Genomic DNA, 20,779 nt, shown 5'->3' with positions numbered 1-20,779 from the left:
TCGGTAAGCATAAGAGGACCAGTATTAGTTTTTAACTTAGAAATTTTCCTCTTTCCTTTGTTAATTGCCTAAGGCAGCTTGATTTCAAGTTCAATTCTTTCTTTTGCCTCATCATAGGTACCGAATGTTGGAATATTGGGAATAGTTGGCTCATTCATTAGTGCCTCAATTACATCTCTTGCTTCATCAATATTTAGCTCATAAGGCAATGGTTTTACCCATGCCACTCGGGGTATGACTGCCTGTATATACACTTTGTCATAGTCAACCGTGAAGCATACATCATCTTTGTAGTCCTCAACAAGCTTAGGGGGAATTCTAAACATGTTGTTCATTCTCTCTTTGAAATCTTCAAAATAGATATCCATTACTTTATCATAATTTTTGCCCATTTTTGCAATGAATTCATTAATCTAATACAAAATTGGAACATCCTTTCTCCATACTACTATACCTTTAGAAGGGAAAAAATTTTGCACATAGAAAATAAAACAGGTTAACAAAGAACCAAATTTACAAGGGTTTCTCTTTGAAGTCCTTATGCTATCCATATTTTTGTTGAATTGTTTCAACAATACATCTGCCAGGTTGAATTCCATATTCCTCTTCACAACCTTATATGCTAAGTCCATAGCTTCACATGGCACACTATTCAATCTGCTGGAACTATACATCTTATATGCAATTAAATGAATTCCAAATCTTAGCTCTATATCTGATACATTGTTAAGTTTTAGTCCTCTGCCATCCCATTCAGCTAGGGTTAACTTCTGAAGTTCATCCTGACTTAGGGTTTTAGTGGTTTTGGATTTTCTTAACATAGGTAAACCCATGATCTTATGAATCATCTTTTTCATTATCATGACGGGTTGCTCTAACCACAATTGACCATTATGCACATGGCTTAAAATGTATCTTATCCATTTCATTCGAAAGTTCCTTGGCAAGTGCAAGATATGGGTCAAACCTTTGGTTTCCAGATGCTTGTGCTCGGGTTTGAGAGTTCCATCCACACATAACTCGGCTAGGGCACTATCCATTTCTAATGTACCAATTTCTTAAATATTGCACTTAAAATGAGTACAAATATCATTAACAAGGAGTACCTTTGGTGGAATTCATGATTGAGCTCCATGTGGGTCGAGCGATTCAACTATGGCAAGAATGAGCTTGAAGCTAGGTGCTTTCCATTTGACTCCCTTCACAAGCATTTCAGAGCCCCTCTTCGCCTTGTTGCTGCTGGTGCTCGTGAATGCCATTGCTATTTGGTGAGTGAACAATTTCATAAAAAAAATTCTTCACTGGAAAATCACTTCAAATCGCTTGAACTCACTTGCGTGCTCTTGGAAATCTCTTCTCTTTGTATATTCTAAATTCATGGTGAAAAATGAGATCAAATTCTGCCCTTTTGATGAAAAATTTGCCATTAATACTCGAGTACAAAGGTAGCTGAGATGGCCTAGGGTTTGTCGGATAGTCATCGATTTACTCGATAAACCTTGAAACTCGATGAACAAACAAAACCTTTCATATTCCTGACCTAGCTCAGTTAAGTCTAAGACCAACCTTGCTCAGTAGATGCATCATAGTAAACTATATCTTGTATCTGAAATACTGAGTTGTCATTTGCACTCCTTCATTCTAGAACTGCTTAGGATATAGCTTGAAGATGCAATCCCTGATCCTTCTTGATGGGTTTAATTAGAAACGGTGGAGTCACCCACTTCTTGAGTGACATTGCCATCATTTGAACTTTCGGGTTCAGTAGATTTAGGAATCCACTGTTGTCTCATCTGTTTTCGAATGTTGTCAGCTCTGGCTTTCTTTTTATCTTCAACTCTTCTTATGTTCATGCAATTCTTGGATATATGACCAAGTTTGGTACATGTATAACATCTTATAGTAGTATCTTTCTTCCTTAGGTGATGCCTTGCACAGTTTACTCCAATGTGTCCATATTCTCCACAATAGTGACATCTGCACCAAGTATTGTAGTCCCAACCAAATAATGCTTTCATAATTTGTTCTATTGGATTGAATGATTTAGATCTGGACTTAGATACTTTGTGACCTTGTTTCTTGCATTTGTGACATTTGCCTTCAAATTTTGGTTTCTCTTTGCATTCATTGGCTTTGTGACCATGCTGATTGCAATTGTAGCATTTACCATTGAATTTCCCTTTACCATTGCTCCAACATCTATTAGATGTATGACCTATATTGCCACAGTGATTGCAAGTGGGTCTTTGATTCCTTTGGGCACCTTGTTTGGAAGATTCACATTCTTCATTGTATCCAAGGCTTGCTTTACCTTTTTGTCTATGAAGATTCTACTCATTTTGCTGATTCAATTGATCCACATCTATTTGAGATTTTATCATCCTTTCATTGACTTGCTTTTCAATATTTAAGTCATTTTCCAAACTTTCATTGGTTTTTCTTTCAGATCTTAGATCACTTTGTAAGCTTGCATTTATTTGTCTTTCAGTGATTAAATCATTTCTCAAACTTTCATTCTCAGATCTTAAATTCACAATTTCTTCATTTGCATTAGATAGTTGACCTATAAGATTTTCATGTTGAAGGGATTGATTATTTCTTACCTCTAAGTCTTCATTTTCCTTGTTTCTCTGTTCCAGAACTTCACATAGCTTGATGGATTGGATTTCTTGTTCTCTTTTAAGCTTTCTTACTTCTTCCTACAGAGAAGCATTCTTTGCTAGGAGTTCCTTGATTTCTTCATTAGCTTCATTAGAGTTGCTTGATGGTAAAAGGTCTTCAATTTTTTCTTCAACATACTGATGATCATTCATTTGTCTTGCAAGTTCCTTTCTTCTCATTAGAGATTGAGAAAGATGATTCTTTTCTTTTTTGAGTTGAGCCATGGCCATTTCCAAATCTAGCTTTTCATTCTCAATAGATTTGTCAAGTCTGAATATCTCCATTGTCCAAGTTGTCAAACTTTATCCTGAGAACCAAAATGCTCGGATACCAATTGTTGGAAACAATCAAGACTAACAAGGTTACTGAGAGGGGAGGGGTGAATTAGTAACTCTAAAACTTCAAGTCAATAACATATTCACTATTCATCCATCTAATCTACTGTATGCATGAAAAGATAAACATTCATAACACATGAACACACTGATTTGATGACCCAGAAACCTTCCAATTAGAAAGTAAAACTGGGGTGGAGATGATGCCCACAAAACTTCAATACTGCAGTATAAAGTTGGCCTGTTAAGGCTTATAATGATCACTTATGGTGATCTTCCCTGTTAGGAGCAAGTAGGATTGCTAGATCCACCTTGTTAGAGGATTTACAAACATACAATAAAGTATGCACTCTGTTAGGAGATTTACAAAAGACTGTTAAGTCTACCCTGTTAAAGGATTTACAAACTGATTCACTTGTTAGGATGAAGAAGTGGATCTGGTTACAACTGATTGCTGATAAGATCCTTTATGCACTGATCACCTGATGTGATAGATATAACTTTTTTGCATCTATGTTGACCTCATTGTATTCCTCTATTTTGCTGCTGATTCACTTTTATTCTTCTCAAAATATTGCAATACAACACCATAGAATGATACACAACATTTCATCTTCTTTTTTTTTAAATGACATAATACATTACACATATACCATTCTAATATTTATACTGGCAAGTTCGGCCAAACACAAGTGAACAAAATATTACTGAGTCAACCAGACAATAGAAAACTCAGGTTCCTCAAGCTAACTCGGTGACCTTCTGATACTCGACATCCACTACAATACATTGCATTGTCATGCACTCGGTAAGAGTAGAGGCACAGTCCATACTAATCACTCTAAGTAGTTTGGAACTTGGTAACCATTGGTGACTCGGTGAATATTGTGTTACTCAGTAAAAACTAAATCCATTGATAACCTTCTTCACTTGGTAAACACTGATTCTTTCATTTACCTTGATCACTCGGTAAACACTAAGTCCTTCATTTACCTTGATCACTCGGTAAACACTAAGTCCTTCGTTTACCTTGATCACTCAGTAAACACTGATTTGAACTGATGACTCGGTGAACACTGAGAACTTGGTAAACACTACAAAGCTCGGTGACCACTAACTGCTTGGAGAACACTGTTCTGCTCAATAACCATTATGAACTTGGTAAACACTACTAAACTACCCATATGCTCGATTTCCAAAGGAATGCTCGGTATAAACTATAGACTGAGTGATGAGCTCGGTAAGCATTCAGAATTGAATAAGTGTTGTAACTAATGACAAATATAGCATAATTCCAACATTCATATGTAGATAATTGATTAGTTGAAATTAACTAATATCATATGTATGTGATTAGTAATAATCAATATATTTTAATCAATTATTTAAATTCTTATTAGAGATATTCTAATCTTTATATATTTGATTGGTTATAAATATTATCTCTTACAACTTCTACTATATGATATATTTTTTAAAATATTGATGAGGTTTTTATTCTTATTATTATGATCTAATAGTAAATCATATTGTTAGAGGGAATACTATAGTGTGACTAGCCTAGAGAATACTAACTTAGTGACATAATCACTATCTATAGAATCAAAGCTCACAAATACATAGTTAGTAGTCTATACACCCATGATTAATATCAGAAATGTAGTATTGGATAAATAACCTACTCTTAAAAGAGGTCATGTAGATAGGAAAAAGAAAACCATCCACACTAAGATAACAACTAGACTAATCACAATATCAGGGAAGTTCATAATAATAGTTGTTAAAAACATATTTTAATTGTTCCAAATCCAACAACACAAGGCCTGAGAGTTTAAAGTAGAGAAATATAACATAAAATAAAAATTATAAGCATAGAGAGAAGAAAAATCCTCAATCTTTTTGTTCCTCCTAGCTGGGCTTAGATAGAAACACATTGATCTAATCATCCGCCGAGAACCACTATAACTCCCCCACATCATCCTTCTCCCATTACAAGAGTTAAAGGGTAGTTGAAGAAGCATGCATAAACTAAACACCAACATCGAACAAGGTTGTGAAAAAAGACTCCAACTCTATCAATCTATTGTAATGGACACCCAGGAATGCCCAAAAGCTGAATCAACTGCTGAAATTATATTAATTCTAAAAATGTTGCAATCAAGTACAAAGAGATGTATTCCAAAGGCCAAACCCTAAGGGAATGACGTCTAGAATGTTACAAGAGAGGATAGACGTCCTCAAATGCCAAGAACAAAGCTGCAACTCACACACCAATTTCTTCTCATATTCAACCTTGTCTAATGAAGCTACAAATGCTTCCTTTTATTCTATTCCCACGTGTCCGCTCAACTCATATGGGCAATGTGGGATAAAGATGTGTAATATAAAACATATATTAAAATACCCCTTATGTCTCCCTTAGGTACACACTACCATAAAATAAATATTAAAGTAACACTTTAATATTTTACAATTAATTAGATGTTACTTTAATAAAACTTCAGGTATTAAAATGTATTAGCAATCAGACTCTGAATAATGCGAGTGATAGCTCATCGGAAAACTCTCACCAAGGAGTCTCGAATCCAATCACCAGAATTGACCTGCACTATGTCCTGCCGACTTACTAAAAATAGTAAGTATGCTTGAAACTAAGTAAATCAACTTCGTTTTGGCCCAAATTGGAAATGACTAGGCCAAAACACTCTAGGATCCCATTAAACCCTTCGTTAGCCCTCAGGACCATGTAGAACAAGGCTAATGCACACACACTTGGTCAACTGCTAAAAGATGGGATCATTACATCTATCCTTTTACTTCTCTAGCTTGATCCATATCTTTTTCTAGTCTACTTCCACCTCCAAGAATGTAGTTCTTTTGAGATTAGGGGGAGGGTGTGTATCATGGACAAAGAGGTGGAGAGAGGGGATAAGAGGAGGTCCAAGGGGGTGCAAAGGGGTGGAATGAACTAGGAAGGTAGGTGAGAGGTAAGTACTAGCAATGGGTTATTTCTTTTGTTTCCTCAAAGGAGAGGTAGCAGTCAAAGGGGAGTCCATAGTTTTTTTGGTAGTAGAGAAGGGCATAGTAGCCATGCTAAGACTTGTAGAGACATGAGATCATTGTTGAGAGGCTTATTTAGTGTTAATGGGGGACTTAGCCAAATCATTAGCATCCTCCTCAATTTACATAATATTCCAAACCTTTTTTAATGCTAGATTTTTTCATTTTTTCCTCATTATCATTAGACTCTGAGTCCAACTCAACCTCCTTAGTGCTTTGATGTTTTTCCACTTGTTTCACTTTGTAAGGGTTATTAAGTAAGTGGTAGGATCTCCTTTGACCCCACGTCAATAAAGTACTAATATTTCCAAGGTCCACATCTATCGTAGGATTGAATTTTGAGAAAGACATCTATTATGAGGGTCTTTTTCTTTCTTACTGCTAGATGGAGAGGAAGCTTGAGATAAAGAAGGTAAACTAGGTATACAAGTAGAAAAAACCACAAGGGAAGTGTTAGGTATAGGGGATAGACAAGAATAATATTCCTTGGAGGATACATTAAGGCCATCAACCATCCCCAAATTAAGGCCTCACTATTACCGCATCCCAAAAACTTGTCCCCCCATTCCACCAACCCCCCGTCCCCCAAGGAAGTGTAGCTATGATATTTTTTATTCATATTTAAAACTCAATTTAAAATAATAATTTAAAAGGAATTTAAATGATTATTAGTTTAACCTTACAAGTACCAATAGAATATAGAATTAATAAATTGAAGCTCACTTTCAAACTTTATTCTAAAGTTCTAGATATTAGACATTTTAAATTAATGCTACATTTTTTACTTATGATAGACCACCCATTTGATACAATAGTCATTTGAGAAATAATTACATAATGAATAACACCAAGATCTATAAACACAAAATATTAATTGGATTTAAACATAAAATATTTGTATAACTATGAGGTGAAAAACTCATTAATGAAATAATATAGGTGGTGAAAAACATAAGCATAGTTATCACACTTCAAATTTTTACATTTAAAAATTATATTGAGTGATTATATTGATCTAAATATATTATTGGAGGAGCACAAGACAACTCTAGTCATTGTCAAAAGTTATATAGTTGACGTTTTATGTCAATTTGTTAATTTATGGATCAATAAAATTAGAGATGTAAATATCGATCATTATATTCTGAATCTACTTCTCAATATCATATTAGTTTCCTTTTTGTGGAGTAACATATTTCATCTTACAAAAGAGAAAGACATCATAAAAAAATTATACATAACTTTTAAGAGCACAAATCATTTTGAGTGCTAAATAACATCTAAGATTGAAATAACCATTTTAAATGAAATAAATTTTGAGAAAAATGAGTAATCAAAATAGTAACAACATAGTATAACAAAGAATGACCAGGATTTTTAGACATTAGATTAGAGCATTAAGATTGCAATGGAAGAATGTTTAGGAAATTAGCAGAAGGCGTGTAAGTAGTAGAATAGCCTAGTTTCTTCAGAACTTTTCCCAATGTGGAGAGCTGCTGATTAGTAATATTACACACATTTTAGCCAATTATTTATGGATGTCGATCATTACATACACGGCTTGTTGGGAGTGCAGGACAGGGTTCCGGTAGTCTGTGTGAGTATAGGTACATTCCTTTGAAAACTTTGAAATTCTATAGAGAGTTGTAGTTGGGAAGTGCTTTTCCTCTGCCAGACGAAGCGAAGTATGCCCCGATAAAAAATGTGTCCCTCACAGACTTCCACAGCCAGATATTTCCATCGGAGCTCTCATGCCATGTCACTTGCTTCTTGTACTCCTCGTTGGGGGCCATAAAGCGGTTGCCTTCGCTTTTGATAACGGGGCCTGCACTGCCCCCAATTGCATATATTCCCCATGCTTCGTAGTTGTTATTTGCAACATGCACATACCCATGTCTGCACCTGCACAATACCAATTATCAATTACCAATTACTACCACCGTGTGATTAAGTCATAACAGGGACAATTTGTAGGTGGCGGCAAAGAGCTTTCTTTCTGAGAGCAGTGAATGTATAAGATTTGTGTTTACCTTGGCATGCGCTGAATCAAGCCAGGTCCAAAGTGGTTGAATGCAACCGTGGCTCATGTTTTTATCAGCTGTGTAATCATCGTTGTGTCCCAAAAGCATCACCTATTATGTTTCATTGCACAGTCAAGATTTGCTTCACTTATATAGTAAATGAGTTGGCTATTTAACACTTTTTAACCTAGGCTTGATATTTAAGTCGCCCACAAATGAGTATATAAGGAGTCGGCTTACTTACCTTGTCATGGTAAGAGAAGCGGTTGTTGGAAACGGTAACCGTGGTGGAAGCAAGCGTGATGTCTACAAGCCCATCTGTGCTACTTGATAGGTTGTTATGTTTGATCCAAATGTCTGTTGAAGAAACGATTGAGATTGCATCTCCATCTTGAGTATCTATGGTCTCGTGGGTCAAGGACTGTGAGAGGAGAAGAATTCCAGGAACACTTGGCTTGCAGTCACGGATGTTCAAACCGTGGATGATAATGTTGCTGACGTTGAAAAGGCGTATGCAGGGACCATTGTTGATGTGGACAATTGAGCCCCTTGCATCGATAGTCTTGTGGCTGGTGATGAAGAGGGGCATCTGGAGCTTTATCTTCATATCAGTGGTGAAGACTATCCACAGAAGACCATCGCGCGTAACCCTGTATCTGAGAGTCCCAGGCTGGGGACTTGCAGCGTTGTCATCTGGAGTGGTGACTGTGTACATCTCCCCTCCTTTGCCTCCTTTGGTCGTACTACCAAAGCCCACGCCAAAATCTACGAGTTTCATTCTATTTTGAGCCCAGCTTGCATCTCTTCTCCAGTAGTTATCAATAGGGTTGTAGGACGTTGAAGAAGACAACGAAACCCAAAGAAAAGCAAAAAGGAAGTGCATCCATCCTGCAGCAACCATAATTGCAAACTATGTTCTTATTGTGAGAAATATATTAAAAAATTTAATTTAATACTCAACCCTAAACCTAAAATCTTTGCTCGGCACTTGAAGGTGCCGAGTCACAGATTGCTCGTCACTTGATGGTGCCGAGTGACAAGCAACAGGTGCCAAGTAAGCTCGGCACACAAAGGAGAAAGCTCAACACCAATGGATGCCGAGTGAGCTCGGCTCACAAAGGAAATGCTCGGCAACAATAGATGCCGAGTGAGCTTGGCTCCAACTAAGAAAGAGGATGTTGAGTGTTATGTTTCAACTAAAATATTATAACTTAGAGAAAATCAGCATGAATGTTTTCACTATTAAAACCAGAAAGCCAAAGCTTTAACCTTTCAAACAAACTTGTCAAATGCAATGAATAGAAGAGGAAGATAGATTCAAGTATCATTGCTTGCTTTCTATTCAATCTTTCATTAAACTATTACAAAATCTAGGAGTATTCGGCTTCAACCAGAAAAATCTTAAATTGATAATACTTCAAACTTCAATAAACTTTTAAACTTGCAGCTCTAATAGCTGCATACAATGGTTCCTAGAGAAATCATTGCTTCAACAGGATGAATCTAACAATAACAAACTTACAGAGTGAATAGGGGAAGCACGTGCAACTGCAGGCACAAATTTCTTTCCTTCTTCCTTCTTAGCTTAGCTTTGCAACTTCTCTCTGATCTGCTCGATCTGCTTGAACTCACTGAATGAATGAATAAACATTCCTTTTTGTCATATATTTCCCCCTCAACGTCCAAATTCAAAATCTCACCTACCAAAAATAAATGTCTTCCATTCATGGATGCCTACGGTGACCTGACAGGGTAGATGGGCGTGGGGCTCGAGGACAATCTGCTGACTCTTCAACATTTAAGTTTTCCAACACTCCCCCTTTGTCCTGAGCTAAACAAACAAGGATCACAACTGATCCAAATCAACTACACCAAGACTCTCTCTTCAATGTACAAAAGTTCCAATGCCTAATGGCTTGGTAAAAATATCTGCTAGCTACTGCTTAGACTCACAAAACTCCATCTTGATATCCCCATTCTCCACGAACTCTCTAATGAAGTGATATCTGATCTCAATATGCTTGCTTCTCCCATGGAAGACTAGATTTTTGGGCAATGCAATTGATGAGATGTTGTCACAATAAATTGTGGTTCCATCCTCTTGCCTTTCATTCAAATCTGTCAAGATCCTCCTTAGCCAAATTGCTTGACATGTTGTTGCATTTGCTGCAATGTATTCAGCCTCTACTATAGATTGAGCAACAATAGGTTGTTTCTTGGATGCCCATGAAATTGTACTCAATCCCATATGAAGCATGTAACCGAAAGTGCTCTTCCTATCATCTAAACTTCTAGCCCAATCACTACCAGTGTAACCAACCAATTTGAAATCATCATTTGTAGTATATAAAATCCAAGATCCCTTGGTACCTTTCACATACCTTAGGATCCTTTTTCCTGCTTGCCGATGGGAATCCTTTGGGGATTCCATAAATCTGGAAATCAGACTTACTACATGCATTAGGTCTGGCCAAGTTGCAGTCAAATACATTAAACTTCCAACCATACTCTTGTATAGTGTTGGATCCACTCTCTTGCTAGAGTCTTCCTTACTCAACTTCAGACCTATTGTTGTTGATGTGGGGGATGCCTTACTATTCTGCATTTTAAATCTCTCTAAGATCTGCCCTGCATATTTTTTTTGAGAGATGAATATGTCATCATGCATTTGTTTTACTTCTATGCCTAGAAAGTACTTCAAGAGACCTAGGTCTATCATTTCAAATTCACTTTTCATGGCCTCTTTGAATTCACCAATTAGAGCCTTGTCATTTTCAGTAAAAATCAAGTCATCTACATAAAAGACAACAATCAATACATTACCATCTGATGCCTTGATGTAAAGAGTGGGCTCACCATTGCTTTTGCTAAAGCCATTGCTCATCAAATATGAGTCAATCCTACTGTACCATGCCCGCGGAGCTTGCTTGAGCCCATAAAGAGCTCTCTTCAACCTATATACTTTGTTCTCTTCACCTGCAACTTCATAACCAGGTGGTTGCTCCACATACACTTCTTTCAATACACCATTAAAGAAGGCGAACTTCACATCCATTTGAAATACCTTCCACTTGTGCTGAGCTGCAATTGCTATGACAACACACATGGTTTTCATTCTTGCAACTGGGGCATAGGTCTCATTCTAATCTCTTTCATACTGCTATTTGTAGCCCTTGACTACCAGCCTTGTCTTATGCCTATCAATCTTACCTTCAGCATTGCATTTAGTCTTATAGACCCATTTCACTCCAATCACTTGCTTCTTTGGAGGTAATTCAGTTAGCTCCCATGTCTCATTCCTTTCTATGGCATCTATTTTCTCATCCATGGCATTACACCATTTCTTCTCCTTAATAGCTTCCTCAAAATATACTGGATCACTATGAGAAAATAATAGAAAATTAACACTCCAATCATAATCTTCATACCTTTCATCTTGGTATAACTCTCTAAGACTCTTAGTCTTTCTTGGTAACAGGGAGGAGATTGTGAGATTAGAATCTTCACTGCTGTTGCATTGCTGACTAACTCGGTCTTCACTGGTGCTCGGCACTGACACTCGGTCATGCCTAGAGGAGCTCGGCAATGTCTGAATCTACTTACCTTTTCTTCTATTTGCTCCTTCTTCTTGCTGTCCATCAGCATCTTGTTCACTCATAATTGACACTTTACTTGATGTGCTCGGTGACTCATCAATTGAACCATACCAAGACTGATTTTCAAGAAATTTCACATCTCTTGAAAGAGTCATCTTGTTGTTCAATGGGTCATACAATCTGTATGCTTTTGATTCTAAGTTGTACCCTATGAAGATGCACTTCACACCTTTATCATCTAATTTTTGCCTTTTTTCTTTAGGCACATATGCATATGCAACACATCTAAACACTCTTAGGTGTTCAACTATCCATCTTCCTCATGACCATGCTTCCATTAGAATTTTATCATGGAATTCCTTTGTAGGACACCTATTAATTAGATAAACTATTGTTGCCATAGCCTCTCTCCAAAATTCAGTTGGGAGACTTTTCTCTTTCATCATGCTCCTTGCCATTTCAACAATGGTCATGTTCTTTCTTTCAGCCACTCCATTTTGCTGTGGTGTATAGCTAGCTGTGAGCTCTTTCTTTATGCTATGTTTTCTGCAAAAGTTTACAAAAGAATTGGAGGTATACTCCCCTCCTCTATCTAATCTTAGGACTTTGATATAGTGTCCACATTCTCTTTCAGCCTAGACTTTAAATTCTATAAATTTTTCAAATGCTTCAGATTTATTCTTTAAGAAATACACCCATGTCCTACAATTGAAAACATCAATGAATGTCATAAAATAAGTACTCCCTCCAATGGAAGTAACTTGCATAGGACCAACTAAGTCAGTATGCACTAATTTTAATACATATCTAGCCCTCCTAAAATTTTTAGAATTAAAGGGAAGCCTATGTTGCTTACCCAAAATACAAGCCTCACACTTGTCACAAGAATTTCTTACACGTGGCAAACCATCTACCATTTTTTTATTTGATAATAAATTTAAACCAGCATAGCCAAGATGACCATACCTGAGATGCCACAACCGTGAAGGGTCTTCAATCACACTCCTTAGAGCTGATTGTGTGTGAGGTGCAACACAAAATTGAGATGAGAAACATGTCTCTATCCTCAAAGGAAACATTCTTTTCTTTGTCATTTGAACTGCTACAAGTAAGTTCTTGCTCCCATCCTTTTCATGGATGACACACCTATCATTTTCCATCAGCACTTTGTATCCATTTTGAATGAGATGACCAATGCTCATCAAATTGTGCTTCATACTAGGGAAAAAATACACATTTTGTATTTCTTTCTTCTCACCTTTCTTGGTGTAGACCATAATAGATCCTTTTCCAACAACTGGTAGGGTTGGACATTGTTACCCATTTTAATCTCAGATTTGAAACTCTTGTCAATGAATGAAAACAAGGTTTCATTGCCACTCATGTGGTTGCTACATCCACTGTCGAGGTACCAAACCTCAGGGCTTCCTTCTTCACCAACATTACACATGATGAAGGCAGCAGCATTAGGTCCACTTCCCATATTCACATTAGTCACATTTGCTTATCCTGATTGATCATTCTGCTTCTTCCAGCATTCATTTGCATGATGCTTATATTTATGATAGTAGTAGCATTCTGGATTACTCTTATTTGAGTTGTAGTTTTTCTTACCTCCTCTTGAGGTATTTTGTGAGCTACTTGCTCCATTTGCTCTTCCTGAGCTTTCTGCTACAGCATTCTTTTGTCCTCCATTTCCTCAGCCTCTTCCTCTGGAGTTTCTGCCTGAGCCATTTCTTCCTCTCCCCCTTCCTCTTGGATTTGTCTAAGCCTTGAATGCTTGCTCTTGAGAAAATGAAGAAGTAGATCTGTTGATCCTATGCTCATGGGTTTGAAGAGAACCCACCAACTCATCCATTGTCAAAACAGTGAAGTCTTTTTCCTCTTCTATGGTCATGACCAAATTGTCATATTTATGAGGTAAACTCCTCAATATCTTTTCCACTATCCTCTGCTCTTGATAGTCTTCTCCATTTGACTTCAATTGGTTAATCACATTGGAGGTTCTTGAACTAAAATCTACAAATGATTCATTTTTCTTCATATGAAGGTTCTCAAATTCCCTTCTTATATTCTGTAGCTTTACTGTATGGACTTTATCAGTCCAATGATATCCCATGCTTGCTTTGCATAATTTGTTACTGCAATTTTTGAAAAAATTATCTCTGTCATTGATGCTTCAATAAGACTTAATGCCTTAGCATCTTCCTCCTTGACACTTTCAAATGAGTCTTCTGTGCATTTGTGAGAGCAACATACTGAGTTGGATCAGTCACATCATTGAATTCATTGACCACAAACTCCCACAAATCATTTACAACCATTATGGTTTTCATCTTCTTTGCCCATGTATCATAATTTTTTCCATTAAAGGATGGTGGCTGCTACCATATCTTTCCTGCATCTCTTGCCATGTCAAATATCTCAAGAAAAATAAATGCCCTAACTCACTGTGGATGTGGGGTCTCAAAGCTCTGATACCATGTGAGAAATATATTAAAAAATTTAATTTAATACTCACAATCCTAAACCTAAAATCTTTGCTCGGCACTTGAAAATTGCTCGGCACATGAAGGTGCCGAGTGCTAGTTTTGCTCGGCACTTGCTCGACACTTGAAGGTGTCGAGTCACAGATTGCTTGGCACTTGATGGTGCCAAGTGACAAGCAACAAGTGTCAAGTAAGCTCAGCATACACAGGAGAAAGCTCAACACCAATGGATGCCGAGTGAGCTCGGCTCACAAAGGAAATGCTCGGCAACAATAGATGTCGAGTGAGCTCGGCTCCAACTGAGAAAGAGGATGCTGAGTGTTCTGTTTCAACTGAAATATTATAACTTAGAGAAAATCAACGTGAATGCGTTCACCATTAAAATCAGAAAGCCAAAGCTTTAACCTTTCAAACAAACTTGTCAAATGCAATGAATAGAAGAGGAAGATAGATTCAAGTATCATTGCTTGCTTTCTATTCAATCTTTCATTAAACTATTACAAAATCTGGGAGCATTCGGCTTCAACCAGAAAAATCCTAAAATAACCCTAAATTGATAATAATTCAAACTTCAATAAACTTTTAAACTTGCAGCTCTAATGGATGCATAGAATGGTGCCTGGAGCAATCACTGCTTCAACAGGATGAATCTAACAATGACAAACTTGCAGAGTGAACAGGGGAAGCACGTGCAACTGCAGGCACAAACTTCTTTCCTTCTTCCTTCTCTGCTCAGCTCTGCAACTTCTCTCTGATCTACTTGATCTGCTTGAACTCACTGAATAAATGAATAAACATTCATTTTTGTCCTATCTTTCCCCCTCAACATCCAAATTCAAAATCTCACCTACCAAAAATAAATGCTTGCCATTCATGGATGTCTATGGTGACCTGATAGGGTAGATGGGCGTGGGGCTCAAGAACAACCTGCTGGCTTTTCAATGTTTAAGTTTTCCAACACTTATAAAGCTCTTCTTCTACTTTGCTTTTTATTTATAAAGCTCGATCGAATAAATTGATTGGATTAGTTCTTCTGAATTGACTTGTAATTATAGAGTTCACCACACACGAGACAATACTTAGCATCTACTCGCCGCCTCCGCCTCTCTGTAATAGTATTGAACTGTTTTATATGTATTCCCTTCAACCCTTGCTTCAAAACAAAAATACACGTGACCAGCTAAATAAGCCTCAGTCCGTTGCTTCCAAACAGAGGATTGGCTGGTCGTCGTATGCATCCTTATTTTATCACTTCTCCTTGCCCGCGGACACATCTATCATAACCAATACTTTACAAGCAAAACAGTTGAATTCAACGCACATCACGTTTGTATAATAAATATAAACTTGTGATTTTAAACATTGTAAAACTTTATCAAATGCTTCTGATTATGATCAACAGTGTTGTTTTGCATTGCATGGATAGAGTTCGCCATAGGGTAAGATATAATCCTAGACTACAATATTGGTGATAATATATAGCTGCCTCGGTAACAGCTGGAAATGGCTTCAGAATTGAGCAACCGGCGGTTTATGCTTTGTGATTCTTTCTATTCTTTGTTACTAACAACGCCATTGGAATTCAAGGCATATCATAGTGTACTGTCGGAATAGTGCGTGTGTTCCCATTGCTTCAAAACTTAACAACGCGTGTAACTCAAACATACGCATATTTGAAACATAATTTTTTTAAGGTTATAAAATGCAAACACCAGCAGCCTTTCTGCAATCTAGTCAACTCTGATAACTGTTGTCAGTTGTTCTGATTTGCATTCTCTGGGTATAAAAGTGCACCATACGTTGAGATATAATATAGGAGATTATGATTATATATATATATATATATATATATATATAATATTGGAGATATTACATATATAAGCGATTATCTTAATTGTGCCTAAGTGTGTGCTTTATTTGTCAACATTGTTTGCTTTAAAATCAAACCACCAACTGGATATGTTTCGCTCTGTTTAGCTAATTATATTCAGGACAACTTCAATTGAAAATATGTGCTTGGCGACAATAGATTGTTTGGATTGGTAACTAGTTTTTCTTGTGAACACTTTTTCTATATTGCAGATAAATCTAGCCATCCTAACAGCTGGACAGGGTTCCTACAAGATCAATGCTTCAGAAGTAAATAACCAGCTGGACGACAGTTTCCCATCCTCATTAATACCCTTGGTGGACTTATATGACAATTGTAAGGTTGCTTTAAGAGCAAGAATAATTCCAATTCTTGGTTTTGATCCTCAAAAAGAAAATACTTGAAAAGTTGTAAAATAGTATATACTAGTCTATATAACTCTCTGTCTTGAATTGTTTTGTGTACAACTATGTATTATATCTATTATATCTTATATAATATCTAATAATATCTAATATTGCATTATTGTAGTAATGAAAATAGATAGATTGGTGTATACCATGTAGTTTTCTATAAGACTCATCCATTTAGTATAACGTTATTTTTTTCTATGATTTTTAAATTTTATCATATCTTGAAAAAATAATAACTTCCTAAGAATGAATGCTAATATGTTGAATAATTTTTTATTTAATTGATTGGAGATCTTGTTTATTTCATACAATAAGACTTTAGGCCTACCTTTTATGTCAATCATATCATGTGCCTATTGTGTTCCCCTTCCTACAAACATACACATATCTTCACATATGTTTGAAGACATTTAAGTTGCTTGACCTATAACATGTCAGAACAGGCCCATTAATGAAATCACCCATATCTTTGGAGTATTTTATGACCTCCATGGATTCATAGATAGGTGATGTGATGTTTTTTCTGAACTCCTTTTGTTCATTGTTGAATCTTTCCTCTTCAACAAATCTCCTCTAAGCTCCATGAGTCCCTACATATCTCTAGTTGATTTTCAGCATTTTGGTCTTTTCCCATACATTCAATGATTGATCATCATTCAACAATCAAAATCATTTGCAAATTTTATCAATTCATTAAAGTGCATTGGTGCCACACATTATGTGGATTGGAATATCACATAAAGCATATTTTTTTCCAGGCTTTCTTCCTTTCGTATCAATAGCCATAATGTTATGCTACTAAGTTGCATCCATATCCACTAATGAGATTTTCATCACAACTACATTGATCTAAGGTTTTCATTATCATGGTATCTAAGATGTCATTTGTGTTTTTGATTTCATGTTTGTATGCTTTTATTCTCTTTGGATGCACCTTTTCTTTAAGAATATTCTGTATTTTATCTTCTACATGAGACAATTGTTATATTTCATTTTCCAAATTATTAAATAGATAATTTCATACACATGTCTATCAATAACACAAATCAATAATAATGCCAATTATAAAATAAACATTCTTTAGAATTAGATTTATAAAGAAACAAAGTCTAACTAGGCTCTACAAGTAGTTAAAATTAAGATGAATAAATATAACTTGGTAATATTTTAATAATGTAATATAGACTAAATAAATAAATAAAATTATTTTTATTATAGCAGTAATCAGTTTTTGAAATTTTTAAGAAAAATAAACATGCAAACATGAGAGATTTAAACAACATCTTATTTATGTAGATAAAATATCCTTCAAGTTAGAAAAAAAATTAATATGTCAAAACAAGATTATTAAAAATAAGTCCATTATTTTTATAATTAAATTCATTCAATCATTATGGCTATACATCTTTACATTTTTCTATATTCTTAGCAAAATGTATAAAATAAAAATGAATTACAATCATCCCACTAAACAAAATATTATGGACCAAAATATGGATGAATATCATATCCCAATTGGGAAAAGGAAATTTTATTATATTAAACTCATCATTGATAAAAACAATCTCTCTAGATATTTGAGACATCTTGACTGCTAAACCCAATGAAAGGCATACTAGCCACCTATTTTTATTTCATCAACTCATTAAAAATAGACTATTTTATTATCAAAGTAAGTAATTAAATTATAAATTAATTTTATCTGGAGGTCCTACAATCATTGATATGAAGGGATTAAAAAATGGTGCAAAGATATTTAAGCATTGTGGATCTACAATAATATTTAAACACTTTCAAGCTACAATACTAATGGTACATTAATTATAATAAAGTTTGTGTACTAACTTAACTTCATTACAAATTCATTCATTCATCATTTACTAATTGCAATATTTTTTAGTTCCTCAAAATTTTTATGAATGGTAATTCCAAATCTCTCAATTTTCATACAACGAAAAAACTCTACAAATGTTGTATTACCACTCCTTGAATTTTTCATATTAATTTTTTCTCATGAACTCTCTTTTATTTTCACTAACATTTAATATTTTTTAATATTTTTTATATATTAAATATAAATAGTAAAGGTTCTATCATTTTTTTTATCATTCACTTAGACCCATACAAATAAATAACTATTAAATATATCTCATTGTAAACATAAAGGCGGTATCAAAATGATATAGGAGTATCTAAGAAAATTGAATAATCTTTATTTTTCAAAAAAAATTTCTTTTAAGTTTTCTTTTAATTTTTTATGAACTTAATTCTTTCATGCTTCTTTGTTTTTTGAAAATTCTAAATGTAGAACTATCAATTTTGCACAATCCATAAGAATGTTCAATATGGTCTCTAGATTTGATTATTTAAATTATTGTAGCACCAATGTTTTGGATAACAGTATATTATCCATTATTAGCAAGAAAAATAGATAAATTAATAGAATATTACACATTATAGACTTATATCGAAATAAGAAGAGATGGGAAAGTTAGGAAGGAGAAAAGGTAGACCACATGAAACACAATGTTAAAATGACAATCAGTCAATAATAGATCAATAATAATAAAACTAACAGAATAAAGAACCAAAAAATAATAGAAATAAAAAATAAGGGCAATGCCACCAATATCTAAAAACATAAATCTAAATAAGACATAAAGAGCAAGCAAGAGTAAAAAGATAATAAGGACATAAAGTACACAAAACAATAATAAAATGTAGAAGTAAAATAAACTCTTACAAAATCGAAAATGATAATTTAATTTAAAAAGAAAAAGAAAAAGAAAAAGAAAAAAACTACAAGTAAGCCACTATGACAAGAAATAAAAATAAAAGAGCTAATATTAACAAAATAATGAAAGAAAAATCGTAGAAGTTTTACAAAAAAAAGAAAGAGTGTCAAAAACACCAATGAGAATCAAAAGAAAAAAGAATACATTAATCTATGTATGTGAGATATAATATAAATAAAATAAATGATACATATATCTAAAAAGAGAAACTACAAATAAGAGTGAGAAAATATTAATACAACTAAATTGTAAAATAACAATAAATAAATTAAAATATGCAAATATATAGGAAAACACAATCCTATGCAGTAATGTACATATGAAAATATGCACATAAAAAATAAATAATTTTTTTAATGAGAGAACATAATATAATATAATGCAAGAATCTTTATAATCTAAAGTAAAGAATAAAAACTAAATTAAAAGAAAGACAAATGTTATAGAAAGTAAAATAATAAAAACAATATATAGTTACATATAATATATACATACAAAAGTTAAAATATAAAACATAAAAAATAGAACACAAATTATAAAATAAAATTGTAAATGTAAGAAAAAATATCAAAAATATAATAAAATAGGTAAATTTATAAATAGAAAAATAATAAAATATATGAAAATTGTAAACTCTATATGTCTTAATTTAGTGGAAAAACAAAATTGTCAACACAATAAAAAATCTTAAAAAGAAGAAATAATTAAACAAAGGAGTCAAGGAGGAATGGGGATGGGGGATAGAGAAGGGGAGGTGGGAAGGGGGAGGGAGGCCATAGTGTATTTGACAACTTGTTTAGGCTTGACATTAGTTACATGTTTCTTAATTGTAGCGTTAAAGAAGGGGCCTATTTTAGTTATGTAGGGGGTGCCACCAAAAAATGCAAACATATATATATATATATATATATATATATATATATACATATATATATATATATATATATATATGTATATATATATATATATATATATGTATATATATATATATATATGTATATATATATATATATATATATATGTATATATATATATATAAATATATATATAAGTCTAAGAGGGAATCTGTAGAATTTTTTATTCATCTCAAGATTCCCTATGCCTAGTTAAGCTATGTTATGATTGAAAGAAAATTGTAAATTGAATTTGAACTAATCATTTATGTATAGGAATGAGATACTACAAGGTTTCTACTAGCGGAGTCATGTCACACCAATATCTTCTTAGTTATTAGATCAAAGACACTTTTCAACTTTCTCTCTAATAAAGGTGTCTCTCTTTGATACATATACTCTATGGGATTGAGGAGAGATAAAATGTGTGTGTGTGTGTGTGTGTGTGTGTGTGTGTGTGTGTGTGTGTGTGTGTGTGTGTAAGTCTAAGAGGGAATCCATAAAATTTTTTATTCATGTCAAGATTCCTTATGCCTAGTTAAGCTATCTTATGTTTGAAAAAAAATGTAAATTGAATTTGAACTAATCATTTAAGTATAGGAATGAGATACTACAAGGTTTCTACCAGCAGAGTCATGTCACAACA

General features: G+C 34.3%; 1 pseudogene; it reads right to left on the bottom strand.

The window, feature by feature from the left end:
* Positions 1 to 7,690: 7,690 nt before the first annotated feature.
* Positions 7,691 to 8,978, bottom strand: LOC149559152 (pectate lyase 1 pseudogene; annotated as a pseudogene).
* Positions 8,979 to 20,779: the final 11,801 nt, after the last annotated feature.

Source organism: Cupressus sempervirens, chromosome 5, assembly GCF_028749045.1.
Source record: "Cupressus sempervirens isolate cs-2001-9-10 chromosome 5, ASM2874904v1, whole genome shotgun sequence".
Taxonomy (NCBI): Eukaryota; Viridiplantae; Streptophyta; class Pinopsida; order Cupressales; family Cupressaceae; genus Cupressus; species Cupressus sempervirens.
This window is presented reverse-complemented; position numbering and strand designations above follow the sequence as displayed.